At 51.0% G+C, this 12,085-nt stretch overlaps 1 long non-coding RNA gene across 2 annotated transcripts; it reads right to left on the minus strand.

Annotated features, from left to right (window-relative positions):
- Positions 1 to 2,405: 2,405 nt before the first annotated feature.
- LOC109268031 (uncharacterized) lies at positions 2,406 to 6,196 on the minus strand. 2 transcript variants are annotated; one of them, XR_002080430.2, is made up of 3 exons: positions 4,924 to 6,196; positions 4,164 to 4,302; positions 2,406 to 2,753 (listed from the first exon to the last, which is right to left on the minus strand). It is a non-coding gene; the product is annotated as an uncharacterized LOC109268031 (long non-coding RNA). The 2 variants fall into 2 exon arrangements; XR_002080429.2 differs by having other exon boundaries at positions 4,164 to 4,265; positions 4,924 to 6,188.
- Between the last annotated feature and the right edge of the window lie 5,889 nt (positions 6,197 to 12,085).

Genomic DNA, 12,085 nt, shown 5'->3' on the forward strand with positions numbered 1-12,085 from the left:
GCCCCCAGCCGGCTCCCTTCCCCAGCTAGGTTTTTTGTCTGCAAAGCTTTCTGGGGTGTGGGCAGGTGGGCGGTGCTTTTGCTGGCCCCACCCCAGCTGGGCCTTGTGTTGGCACCGGGTCAGCTCCTTGCAGGTCCCCGCAAGCCCATTCTCTGCCCCTGAGTGGTGGGGACAGCTGCAGACAGGCCTCAGGGCTGCCCGGGAGGGCCAGGAAAGAGGACCTGGGCCTGGGGGTGGGCCCTGCTCTGGGCCGCTGGTCTTTCAAGGCCTCCTCTATGACCCGCTCCTCCGCATCTGGCTCACTTCCAGAGGGTTTGAGCACTGCCTCTCATTCCATCTGACTTTCTTCAGTGTTGTAGCAGCGTTTTCTGGTGATGATGAAAATATTCTATGTCTGCACCATCCACCACATAACCTCTGGCCAGAGGTGGCCGTTAAGCACTTGCAATGTGGCTATTGTGCCTAAGGAATGGAATTTTAAGTTTTGCTTACTTTTAATTAATGTCAATATAAATTGTGAAGTGTGGCCAGTGGCAACCAAATGGAGAGTGCAGCTTGTGAGCAGGGACTTGTTTGGTCCCTGGCTGTTCTCCTTCTTACAATGCCTTCCATAGGCCAAGGCTGACTCCCCTTCTGTCCTCCTGAGGCTTTCTGGGCTGCTGTTGGGCCCAAAGACAAACTTCCCCATCTCTGACACCAGGAATAAAGTCACATGTCAGAGGATGTCCACGCCAGCCTTTGGGGACATTCTCTACCCTCAGCAGGCCAGCAGTAATTCAGCATCCCCACGTCACGGTGATATTGCAGTGACCCCACAGAAGTTCTGCAAAACACCCTGTCAGAGACTTGTAATATTCCTGTAGGAACTTTGCAATGACCATACCCAGAATGGAGCACTTCCGGGGCACCTGGGTGGCTCATTTGTTTAAGCGTCCGACTTCAGCTCAGGTCATGATCTCAGGGCTCATGGATTCGAACCCCTTATCGGGCTCTGTGCTGACAGCTCAGGGTCTGGAAACTGCTTCGGACTCTGTGTCTCTCTCTTTCTCTTTGCCCCTTCCCTGCTCACGCTCTCTCTCTCTCTTTCTCAAAAATAAATAAACATTAAAAAAAAAAAAAAAGAATGGAGCATTTTTCACGTACCCATATCAGGTGTTTCCTCCACCTGCAACGAGCTGACTTCTGTCTGTGTTTGTCTCAGGTGTCCTGGTCATTCAAGGCCTAGTTCCACATCAGTTTCCCAACTGAATGTGAGATTTTACTCTCTTGCTTTTTACAGCTTCACTTGCTCTCTGCATATCCCTTTCTTTCCTTCTTTTTTAAATGTTTATTTATTTTTTGAGGAGGTGGGGAGGGGCAGACACAGTGAGGGAGACAGCGCTGTCACAGCAGAGCCCCATGTGGGGCTTGGACTCATGAACTGTGAGATCGTGACCTGAGCCCAAGTCGGATGGTCAGTCGAATGAGCCACCCAGGAGCCTCTGCACATCCCTTTTTAAAACTTCTGTCAGTGTTCCCAGTGGGAACACTCCACTCCCACCACCGTATGGCACAGACGAGACCTTCATGGCTCCACACCACGGCAGGACTTCCGGGCAGCACGGCGTCACCCCATCCCCACTGTGTCTGAGGTGTGCTCGAGCGTGGGTCGCACCTGCTAGGTACTGCTGCTTTCTCTCCCGGCAGGCCCAGTGGGCATCTGACCCGCCTGCTGGCACCTTTGTCACTTGCTCCTTCTGCTTCCGCTGCTCAGGTGTCCCAAAGCGGGAGAACACTTGAGGCACCACCTCGGGGCTGGGCCACACATCGAGGTCCTCTCTCCTTCCAATTTGCACCACATTTTGTCACCTGGGCCTTAAGGCAAGAAGCAGCTGATGTCCAAGCTGTCATAAAGCTCGTTATTTCAGGAAGAGAAAAAGAAACAAAACTCTTTCAGTTTTTGTCTGTAACCCTTCTGTAACCCTCTGTAACCCTGTAACAGCCTCAAAAACTAGCCCAGGGGACGAAATGGGGTGAAATCCGTCCCTGGTGCCACGTTCTCCCCACCCCTTAGCCAAACTCTTCTTGCCCTGGAGGTTCCCCTTCTTCAGCACCATCACCTTCCAAATGAATAAAAGAGGAAAAGAAAACTTTTGGGCAAGGCTACTCACCTAAAAGGATTCCCGTAGGAATACCAAAGAAACTCGCTGTCAGTATCACCCAGCGAGTCTGTTTAGGGGACCCTTCCCTTTCCATCCTGCAAATGTGGGATATTCCACTTCACTCCAGCCCTAAGTACAGATCAGGAGACACGGCCAGAGTGGGACCTGCTGAAGGTCATGTGGCCGGTGCCAGGGACTGTACCACAAGTTTCCATGTATAAAGCCTCTCTGTTTTCTACTACACACAGGCTTCTCGACAGCAAGGATGAGTGGGGGTTATTTATTGCAGAGCCAAAGGACTTTTCAACCCCTCTTTCCCCTGCGGGCTGGCAATGTTCACATTCCTCCCTCACGTGTGATCGGAAGGAAAGGAGGGCCGGGACCCACCATACTACCCCTCGCTGTATCAAGGCCAAGAGGACTCTTGTTCTGTGGTGTGGCTGCCCTGGGACCCTGGCCAGTCTGCTCCTGGGCGTGAGGAGACCAGTGGCTGCTTTGAGGGTTCTGGTTTTGTCCTTTCAGGCCCCAGGAGGCCATCCACATGGGGAGCAGGAAGGGGACTCCTCCTTTGCTTCCATGTGATGTCCTATTGACCCAGCACCATGGTGGTACCTGCAGAGGAAAGCCCCAGAGCGTGACCACAATCGAGGCCTTCCCCAGAGCCCCAAGGTTGGGCCCCAGGAGAGGCCTCCAGGGTGCCGGGCAGGTGCGGGGTCAGGAATGCGCTCCTGGCTGTGCCCTAGCTGCCCTGGCTGTGGTGGCTGTGCTGGGAGCGTGTGGAGTTGACGATTGATTAGCCTGATTTGGGGTCACACTGGTTTGCTCCCCAGAATTTACTGAGATATCCTCGAGCAAATTCTTTTAATTGTTAAAACTGAAATATAGCTGACACACAATGTTACACTGGTTTCAGGTGTACAACACAGTGATTTGAGTACTCTGCGTTATGCTGTGCTCACCACTAACGTAGCCGCCATCTGTCACCACACAACGCTGCTACATTCCCTACCTTCCCCAGCTGTGTCCAGTCCACTAATAAACCCATCCAAGGCATTCCTCATTTCTATTAGTGTTTTTGATTGTTAGCATTTCTATCGGTTCTTTCTTAGACTTTCCATTTCTCTGTACGTTGTCTGTCTGTTCTTGCATGGTGTCTATTCTTTTGAGTTGTTAGCATCTTATAGGTGTTCAAAAAATTTTTTTAATGTTCATTTTGAGAGGTAGAGAAAGAGAGCATGAGCCGGCAGGGTGTGGGACAGAGAGAGAGGGAGAGAGGGAATCCCAAGCAGGCTTCACACTGTCAGCACAGAGCCCAGTGCGGGGCTTGAACTCACAAACTGTGAGATCGTGACCTGAGCCGAAGTTGGACACTTAACCGACTGAGCCAACCAGGCACTCCTATTCTGTCTCTTCAAACTGTGTTTTGTCTTTTAGCATGCCCTTAATTTTTTCTTGACAGCTGTATGATTCATTGGGTAAAAGAAATTGCTATAAGTAGGTCTTTAGTGATATGGTTGTGACGCATGGAGTGAGGGGAACATTCTATAGTCCTGTGATTAGGTCTCCATCTTTCAGCGAGCCTATGCCTCTGGGCTGTGAACTTCGCAAATGTTTCTCCATTTTTTCCTCCCCACTTAGGTGGGACAAGATGGCTAGACTGGGCTGAACTGGGTATTTCCCTTTTCCTAGGTCAGTTAGACTCAGATAAAATCCCCACAGGTTAGGCTGTGCTTAACTGGTTTCCCCCAGGGCAGGGTGTGTTAAGAGGAGCTTTCAAAATGGTTCCTTTTCTCATCTCCCTGCTGGAAGCAAGTTTGAGGGGATTTTTCTTTCCTTTTCACTGTGGAAACCTGGGAGGTCTTGGAGATAAAACTGACAAAAGCCCCCCCCCCCCCCAACCGGGTCCCCTGTAGTTCTTCTCTCTCAGGCTCCAGCAATCTCTCTGGTCCAGTCCCTGTACCAGCACTGCCCAGCACTGCTTCCAGTGTATTCTGGAAGCTGCACTGTGTTCACGGCACTCACCTGTCTGTCTCTCTGGTTCTGGGGGCCATGGTTTGCCCGGTGACCCCACCTCTGAAGGATCTAGGAAGGATTGTTGAGTGTTCAGTGTTTCCAGCTCTTTACCTGTTGTTAGGAGTGGCCACTTGTAGCTTTTTACATGCTGGACGAGAAAGAGGGAGTGCCCACACAATCTCACAGACATGCGTTTTTATATGTGTGCACTTTTCCCCCGAGAAAATTGTCCATAGGTTTCATCAGATGCTCTAAGAACTCTGAGCCCTTTGTCACTGAACCAGGTGGTGGATAGAAGGAAGGCTTGGTCTTGGAGCCGTGGCTTAGAGTTCTCACCCAATTCCAAATTACCGTGTGAATTCGACAAGCCACTTTATTCTAAGTGCCTCTCTGAGACCAACGTGGGGCCCGAACTCATGACCCCAAGATCAAGAGTCACATGCTCTGCTGACTGAGCCAGCCAGATGCCCCAACTAAGACCTTCTCTGAAACGGGACAATAACCCTTGTCTTGCGTGGTGAGTTAAAAAACACGTTCACAATCATGTTCACACGTTCTTTGACATGCTTCCCATCAAAAGACTGAATCTAATTGTCCTCCCTTCAATATGGGGCGGCTTTGAAGACATGCTTCCAATGAATAGAGGCAGGAATGATACTATGTGGCCCCCGATTCTAGGTCAGAAAAGGGGATATGGTGTCTGCCCATCTTTCTCTTGCCCATGACACTTGCCCCAGGAGCCCCGAGCGCATGTAAAAAGTCTACTTACCCAGCAGCTGCCGTGGAGAAAGGTGTGTGTGAGGAGTCCCAGCTGTTCCTGCCCCCAGCCGTTGGCTCTTACCAGGCCAGAACCAGGCACGTGAGTGGCCCTAGGTGATGACTGAACTCGGCCTTCGAGCTGATGCCCAGTGGAGCAGAGACAAGCTGGCCCTGCTGAGCCCTGCTCACTCTGCACATTCCCAGGCAAAGTAAATGTGTTTTGGGTGGTTAGTTCTACAGTGTTAGGTGATAACCTGACACCCTGCCTGTCTTTGAGGGATGTTGTAAGCCCCTCCTGGCACAATACCTTCCACGTGGTAGGCAGTCCATGAAGGTAAACACATGTGATCTGGAAACTGGGCTGGTGTGAGCGACTGTTGGTCACGGGACAGAATAACCTGGTCAGCCTGCTGGGAGCTTTGTTTAGCTAAGTCACTCTGGGTTTTCCGGAGGGGCAGAGTGTCAATCACCCCAGCCCGGCCAATTGGCTGGTTCCTTGGAGGGGGGCCTGTGTCCCCAGACCAGAAACAGGCTCTGTGAGGGAGCACTGAGAGGGAGGGTTTTCTTTTTCCTGTTGGCCGTTGCCCATGACAGGCTTCCCAGGAAGGGATGGAGGGAGTGAGGGGGGGTCTGGGAACTCTGGGCTGAGACCGGGCTGGGTGATGATGGTGGTCCCCACAGGATCCACAGCCTGCCCTTCTGCCCTCTGGGGTCTGTACTCTCACCCTGAGGCTGGGACCTGCCCTCTGTGCCTCCTGGACCAGCTCTGCATTCCGTTACGCTTGCTCCCCAGCACAATCTGTGTGTTGCTCCTACTCTCCACAACCAGGAAGACACTGTATTTCATTTACTCAGTAACCCCAGAGCTTAGTACACAGGCTGTACTAGGCGAGGTGTCCACTCTCTGTGTGTTGAAGGTCTCTGAGCATCTCATCACAGAGCCTGGGACCAAGGCAGGGGCTGGCTGTGAGATGAAATGGCCCCACCAAAGCTTGCTGTGCTGGTGGCAGAAGGACCGGAGGGGGAGCCCCTCTCTGCCTTCCCAGTAGGGAGAGGAGATCCCGAGGGGCAGCACTCTCACCTCCAACCTTGCTCTGAGGTCCCTGTCTGCTTTGAGCCCTACCTTCCATGATCAATAATGTGCCCAGCACTGCCAGTCCTACAGGACGGGGGCCCATGGCTGGGCTCCCCACCAGCTCCCCACTCACTGCTCCGACGTGCGCTGCCTCCTGGGCCAGCTTTCTGGATCCCCTGCCTGGTCACAGCTGGCAGAAGTGGCCCTCCCTCTTCCTGCCTGTCTCGTTCCACAAGCCATAGTCTGATATCAGTTCTGTTTTCCCAGAAAGGGGTTTGCCCAGACCCAGAACTCAGAATCCACGTGAAGAGGCTACCGAAGAACAGGCTGAGTCGTCTGAGGCACTGAGACCCTGAAGGAAGCAGCGCTGGCCGCCCCTGCCTCTCTGCCAGCCTGCATTTCCTATTAGACATAGGGCTTTAAGCAGGAAGGCCTGCCTGCCAGGGCCTCTGGACCCCAGGGCCCTGGCTGCTCCATCTGCCTGCCTGCCCTGGGCCTGGATATCTGCCCGAGCAGATGCGATTTAACTTGCTGCTGCAGAAATATCTATAAACCTTAGCTGTCAACATAAAAGCAGCCTGTCAGACCCAGGACCGGGCTGTGGGAGGAGCCGCGGGCAGCTGGGTCAGTCTCCACGTGGAGACTGGGACTCTCACACGTGCATCCTTTCCCCCACCCCTACCCCCCACCATAAGATGCCTTGGCTTGAGGTCATGAAGCTACCCTGATGCAAAAGCAAGCCAGCCTTGTGCTGTGTGACACGGCCATGCCTCAGTGTCACTCCCAGGCCTGAAGGGCCCTGAAGCCACATGCTTCAGAGACAGGGATGACATCTTCACGAGAGTGGGGTGTGGCCCGTAGCTAGAGCAGCAAGAGTGCAAGTTGAATGCCTAAATCAGGGCGAAGCAGGGAAGCAGGGAGGATGACATTCCCCTGGCCGTGAGGCCCACACCACCCCCCTCCCGGGGCCCTTGTTCACACAGGCATGCCCAGAGATTGTGAGGACCAGGGCCCTGGCTTTCCCTGGGGCATGGACTTGACTGTGGGCATGAGGGGGACACCTCAGGAGAACAGCTCTCCCGAGGGGGCTCTGCTGCTTCCTCTGGGTCCTCCGCTCCTGGCCCCCCTGCTGCCTGGAATTGCCACACAGCTTTGGGGACAGGGGAGGTGCAGCGTGGGGGGCGGTACTTTATAAGCTGGGGAGGGTTTGCTGTCCTGGTTCAGTGCTGGTCACGGGCTCCAGTGCTCCTGCCTCCCTGCTTGCTCTGCAGTGCTGGTGACAAATGTTCTCCAAGCCTCTCACTTTCCTCAGTTGGAAAGCTAACTCATGCTCAGCCTCAGGAGGCCGGGCAACACGATCTGGGCAGGCTGGCGGTGCCCACTGTGCACATGTGTCCCCAAGTGGTGGGGTGGGTTTTTTCTTCCTTCCTACGCTGCCCACATTTCTTCTCCTGCCCACACCTGTATCCCTGGCACGCACCAAAGCTGGGTTAATAAATGGGGCATTGAACTCAAGGTGAAGAGAGATAGGGCCCCTGGGCACGATTTCACGCTGGCTACATGCTGATAGGTGGCCCACTGTGGCAATGCCAGTGGGTTGTTTATCCTGGAGAAGTGTAGCTGTGGGATCTGAGGTCGGACTCCCACCCTCGGGGCACAGTTCGAGTGAGAACAGATGCAGCAGAATGGCTGACAACACAAGCCAGTGGTCAGGGGACAAGGGTCAGTGTGGTGCCAGAAGGGAGAGGAGCCAAGAGCCTGAGTGGCCGTGCCAGGGGACGGAAGAGAGAGGCCCGAGCGGAAGGGGGGCTTGCTTCCCTGTGATGTGCAAGAGGAGGGCGCTGTGAGAAGAAAGGGGTGAGTGGAATGGCGTGGAGAGACAGGACAGATCCCCTTTCCAGTGAGGCCTCTGCAGAGGCTGGTAGACATTATCCAGACATAAATGAGTGGGTTTGCTTCAGGCTTCTGTGTCTGCACCTGATGGACAGATAGAAAGGTGTGCAATAATAAGGTGATTAACAGCTGACGTCGGGGCTGGACATGGGGGGTTGGTGTACACGTCTGTGTGTGCACATGCACACACACACACACACACACACACACACACACACTCGGGTGAGCTATGCTGGAGCCAGAAGTTCTGAGCAGGGTGGGCAGTTATTGCTATGTCCTTCCTGTGTATCCATGGAGCCACAAAGGAACAAGAGGATCTTTCCGCCATAGAGGGGCTTCAGTCTGTCTGGGGAGGACACACCCACACCCCCACACCCACACAGCAGACACCCAGGGGATAAGCAGTACATGAGTAAGCACTGTAGCGGCTGTGTCACCCTGGTCTGTGTGTGAGTAATGGGGCTAAGCAGTGCCATGGGACAAACAGAAGGCACACTGGGCTCACGAATCTTTGTTCTTGGCCTGGTGTGAATCAGAGTCGCCATTTTCCAGACATGAGGACCCATAGATTTTTGAGGTCTTTCTCCCTAGAGAATGTGAAATTCTCCTGCTGTCTCGAGTGAATTCCATTTAAACCCACCTTTCCTGTAATACAAATGGCAGACGGTGTCAGCCCCCAGGAGATTCGGAGAGTTTAAGTGGGGTCTGCTGTAAAGCACAGAAGCTCTATGGGAGGGGTGGGAATCAAGTATCCAGGCCTGTGTAGTTACGACGACGTCCTCCTGCTGGGTGCTACTGGGTAGACTGCTGGGAGCGACCAGTGAGCTGGCCTGTCATCCTAGAGATTGGTTGAAACTCTTGGTTTGAGGTGTCCCCCACCCCCTCAAAGAGCTGAGGCAGCAAATGGAAGTGAGGGGGCATGTTTTGCTATAGTTGACACTCTGTGTGTGTGTGTGTGTGTGTGTGTGTGTGTGTGTGTGTTAGAGGGTGGTGGAGGGGAGGGATTGGATCTTGCTCAGCATGGCCAGGGAGGGTGGTAAAAGGACACGTGACACATCCGGAGCTCCCTGTGCCCTTCTATGGACAGAAGAGTTTCCCTGGCCTGGCTCAGATGGGGAGGGGGGAGGAGGTGAGGGAAGGATGCATTCAGCCCAACACTCATAAAACCTCTTTGTCTGAGTGTTTATGGGCCCAGGTCCCTGTGGTAAACCTTTAAAGTCACACAGGAGACTCCCGTGTGTTCATAAGATCCTTTCTGTCTATAATATGCTGCCCCAGCGACACTTCCCTCCCTGGCCACATCACAGCCACCGGGAGCTGGGGAGGCAGGAGACTGGAGAGTCCAAGGGTCTGTCCCAGGGTTGGGGGGAAATGGGGGCTGGGGGTGCAGTGCCTGGGCTGGAGGCTGCTCCTGGGCATAGGTTCTCCAGCCCCCCAAGGGGCTTCCTCATTCCCTCATTATCTTCTGCCCAGCTACCTTGATGACATCCAGGTTCCCCACGCTGTGTCTCAGCTCTTCCTCATTCCAGGGAAAGCAGGTGAGATGGAATCGCCAGATAAAACAAACGTTGCTCAGTTAAATTTGAATTTCAGTTAAACAATGAATAATTTTTTTTTTTTTTAGTACAAGTATGTCCCAAACTCTGCATGGGATATGCTTATCCTATTCATTGTTTATCTGAAATTCACATTTAACTGAGTGCCCTCTGATTTTATTTGTTGGATCCAGCAACTTTAACTTGAAGGTAACCACAGTTTTTGTCACAAGTCATTGAGAGAGCCCTTTTTGTGTTCCAGGCAATGGGCTGAGACTTTGCATATGTTATGTCATTTAAACCTCACCATTACCCCGCACCCCAAACTTGGATGATTTACTTACCACCTTAAAGATGTTTGCCACATCTTTTGCACACCAGTTGTACTATTTTTTACTTATTTTCTTTAGGTCAAATTCTTTTTTAAAATTGTATTTATTTATTTATTTATTTATTTATTCATCTATTTATTTTTAAATTGGTTTCACATCCAGCACTGAGCTGAGCTGAGCCCAACACAGGGCTTGAACTCAGATCAAGACTTGAGCTGAGATCAAGAGTCAGACTCTCTCTCTCTCTTTTTTTTTTTTTTTTTAGATATAATTCATTGTCAAATTGACTAACATACAGTGAGTACAGTGTGCTCTGGGTTTGGGGGGCAGATTCCTGTGGTTCATCCCTTACATACAACACCCAGTGCTCATCCCAACAAGTGCCGTCCTCAGTGCCCATCACCCATTTTCCCCTCTCCCCTGCTTCGCCCCCATCAACCCTCAGTTTGTTCTCTGTATTTAAGAGTCTCTCAGGGTTTGCCACCCTCCCTCTCTGTGCGTAACTATTTTTTTCCCCTTCCCCTCTCCCATGGTCTTCTCTTAAGTTTCTCAAGATCCACATCTGAGTGAAAACATGGGCTATCTGTCCTTCTCTGACTGACTTACTTCACTTAGCATAATACCCTCCAGTTCCATCCACGTTGCTGCGAATAGCATGATTTCATTCTTTCTCATCGCCAAGCATACACACACACACACACACACACACACACATACATATACATAGACATATACAATATTGTATATATAAACCACATCTTCTTTATCCATTCATCAGTTGATGGACATTTAGGCTTTTTCCATTATTTGGCTATTGTTGAAAGCACTGCATAAACACTAGGGTACAAGTGCCCCTATGCATCAGCAGGAGTCAGACTCTTAACTGACTGAGCAACCCAGGTGTCCTTCAATTTCTTCTTCTTCTTTTTTTTTTTTTTGACCTTAAATCTACTTATTCTTAAAGGAAATTATAACTGGTAGCACTTGTTAGAAATAGCTGCACAATTAAATGTAGTGTTATCATTTTATTGTTTGCTGGATACTATTGCATACGGGGAGATTTGGGGCTGAGGTATTCTGAGATATTTTAACTACTGTTTGAGAGGTTCCAGGCTCTCACCGTGACTGACACTGTTATCTACAGCCTTCTCACACCATCTTTCTTGCTGGAAGAACCCTCCTCCTCCTAGGGAGGCTAGACACCCTATACTTTTCCCAGCCTCCCGTCAGCCAGTATGGAATTATGGCCCAGCTGTGGCCACTGAAATCTGAGTAAAATCTCCTGGGAGCTTCTGGGAGAGATTTACTTCCCTGTTTACAAAATAAACCCCAGAGGGGGTGCCTGGGTGGCTCAGTCGGTTAAGTTTCTGATTCTCGGCTGCGGCTCAGGTCATGATCTCATGGTTTGTGAGTTCGAGCCCCGAGTTGGGCTCTGTGCTGACAGCGCGGAGCCTGCTTGGCATCCTCTGTCTCCCTCTCTCTCTGCCCTCCCTCGATTGCCTGTGCGCTTTCTAAATAAGTGAGGAAACAAACCCTGGAAACAATCTGAATGCCCATCAAAGAATGAATGGATAAAGAAATGTAGTATATGCATACAGTAGGGTATCCTGCAGGCTTAAAAAAGAAGGCAGTCCTGTCACATGCTGTAACATGGGTGAACCTTAAGGGCGTTGTGCTAAGCGAGACAAGCCAGGTACAAAAAGACAAATACTGCACGTTCCCAGTTATATTTATATAACTATCTAAAGCAGTCACAATTCTTAGAAACAGAAAGTAGAATGAGGGTTGCCAGAGGCTGGAAGGAGGGGGAAATAGGGATCGTTAGTTTGGTGTAGTGTTTCAGTTTTGCAAGATGAAAAGTTCGAGAGACTTGTTGTACAAGAATGTGCATTCGCTATTGTACTATGCACCAAAAACTGGTTAGGATGATAAATTTTGTTAGAGATACTTTTTACCACAATAAAAAAAAAAATTGGAATTAGATGGTGGTGATGGTTGTATAACCTTGTGACCCACTGAATGGTTCACTTTAAAAAGGTTATTTTATGTGAATTTCGTTTCAGTTCCACATTTGTGTATATGTCTTAAAGCAAACAAGTTGCGACTACCCTTAATGTCTGTAAATAACATTAACGTGCATGTCTTAAAGTATAAAGACATAAAATGGATGTCTTTAGGTTATATACTAATCCTGACCTTGGGGGGGGGGGGAGGCAGCCATTTTGTAGCTGCAAAGACACATGCCTAAGGACTAAGCCAATAAGGTGAGGAGGAAAGATTAAAATAATGTGGACCTTTAATGACTTCATTATGCTGCTGAGCTTTTCTGGAACGGCC

Source organism: Panthera pardus, unplaced genomic scaffold, assembly GCF_024362965.1.
Source record: "Panthera pardus isolate Hobbes unplaced genomic scaffold, ASM2436296v1 HiC_scaffold_26, whole genome shotgun sequence".
In the NCBI taxonomy this organism is placed as follows: Eukaryota; Metazoa; Chordata; class Mammalia; order Carnivora; family Felidae; genus Panthera; species Panthera pardus.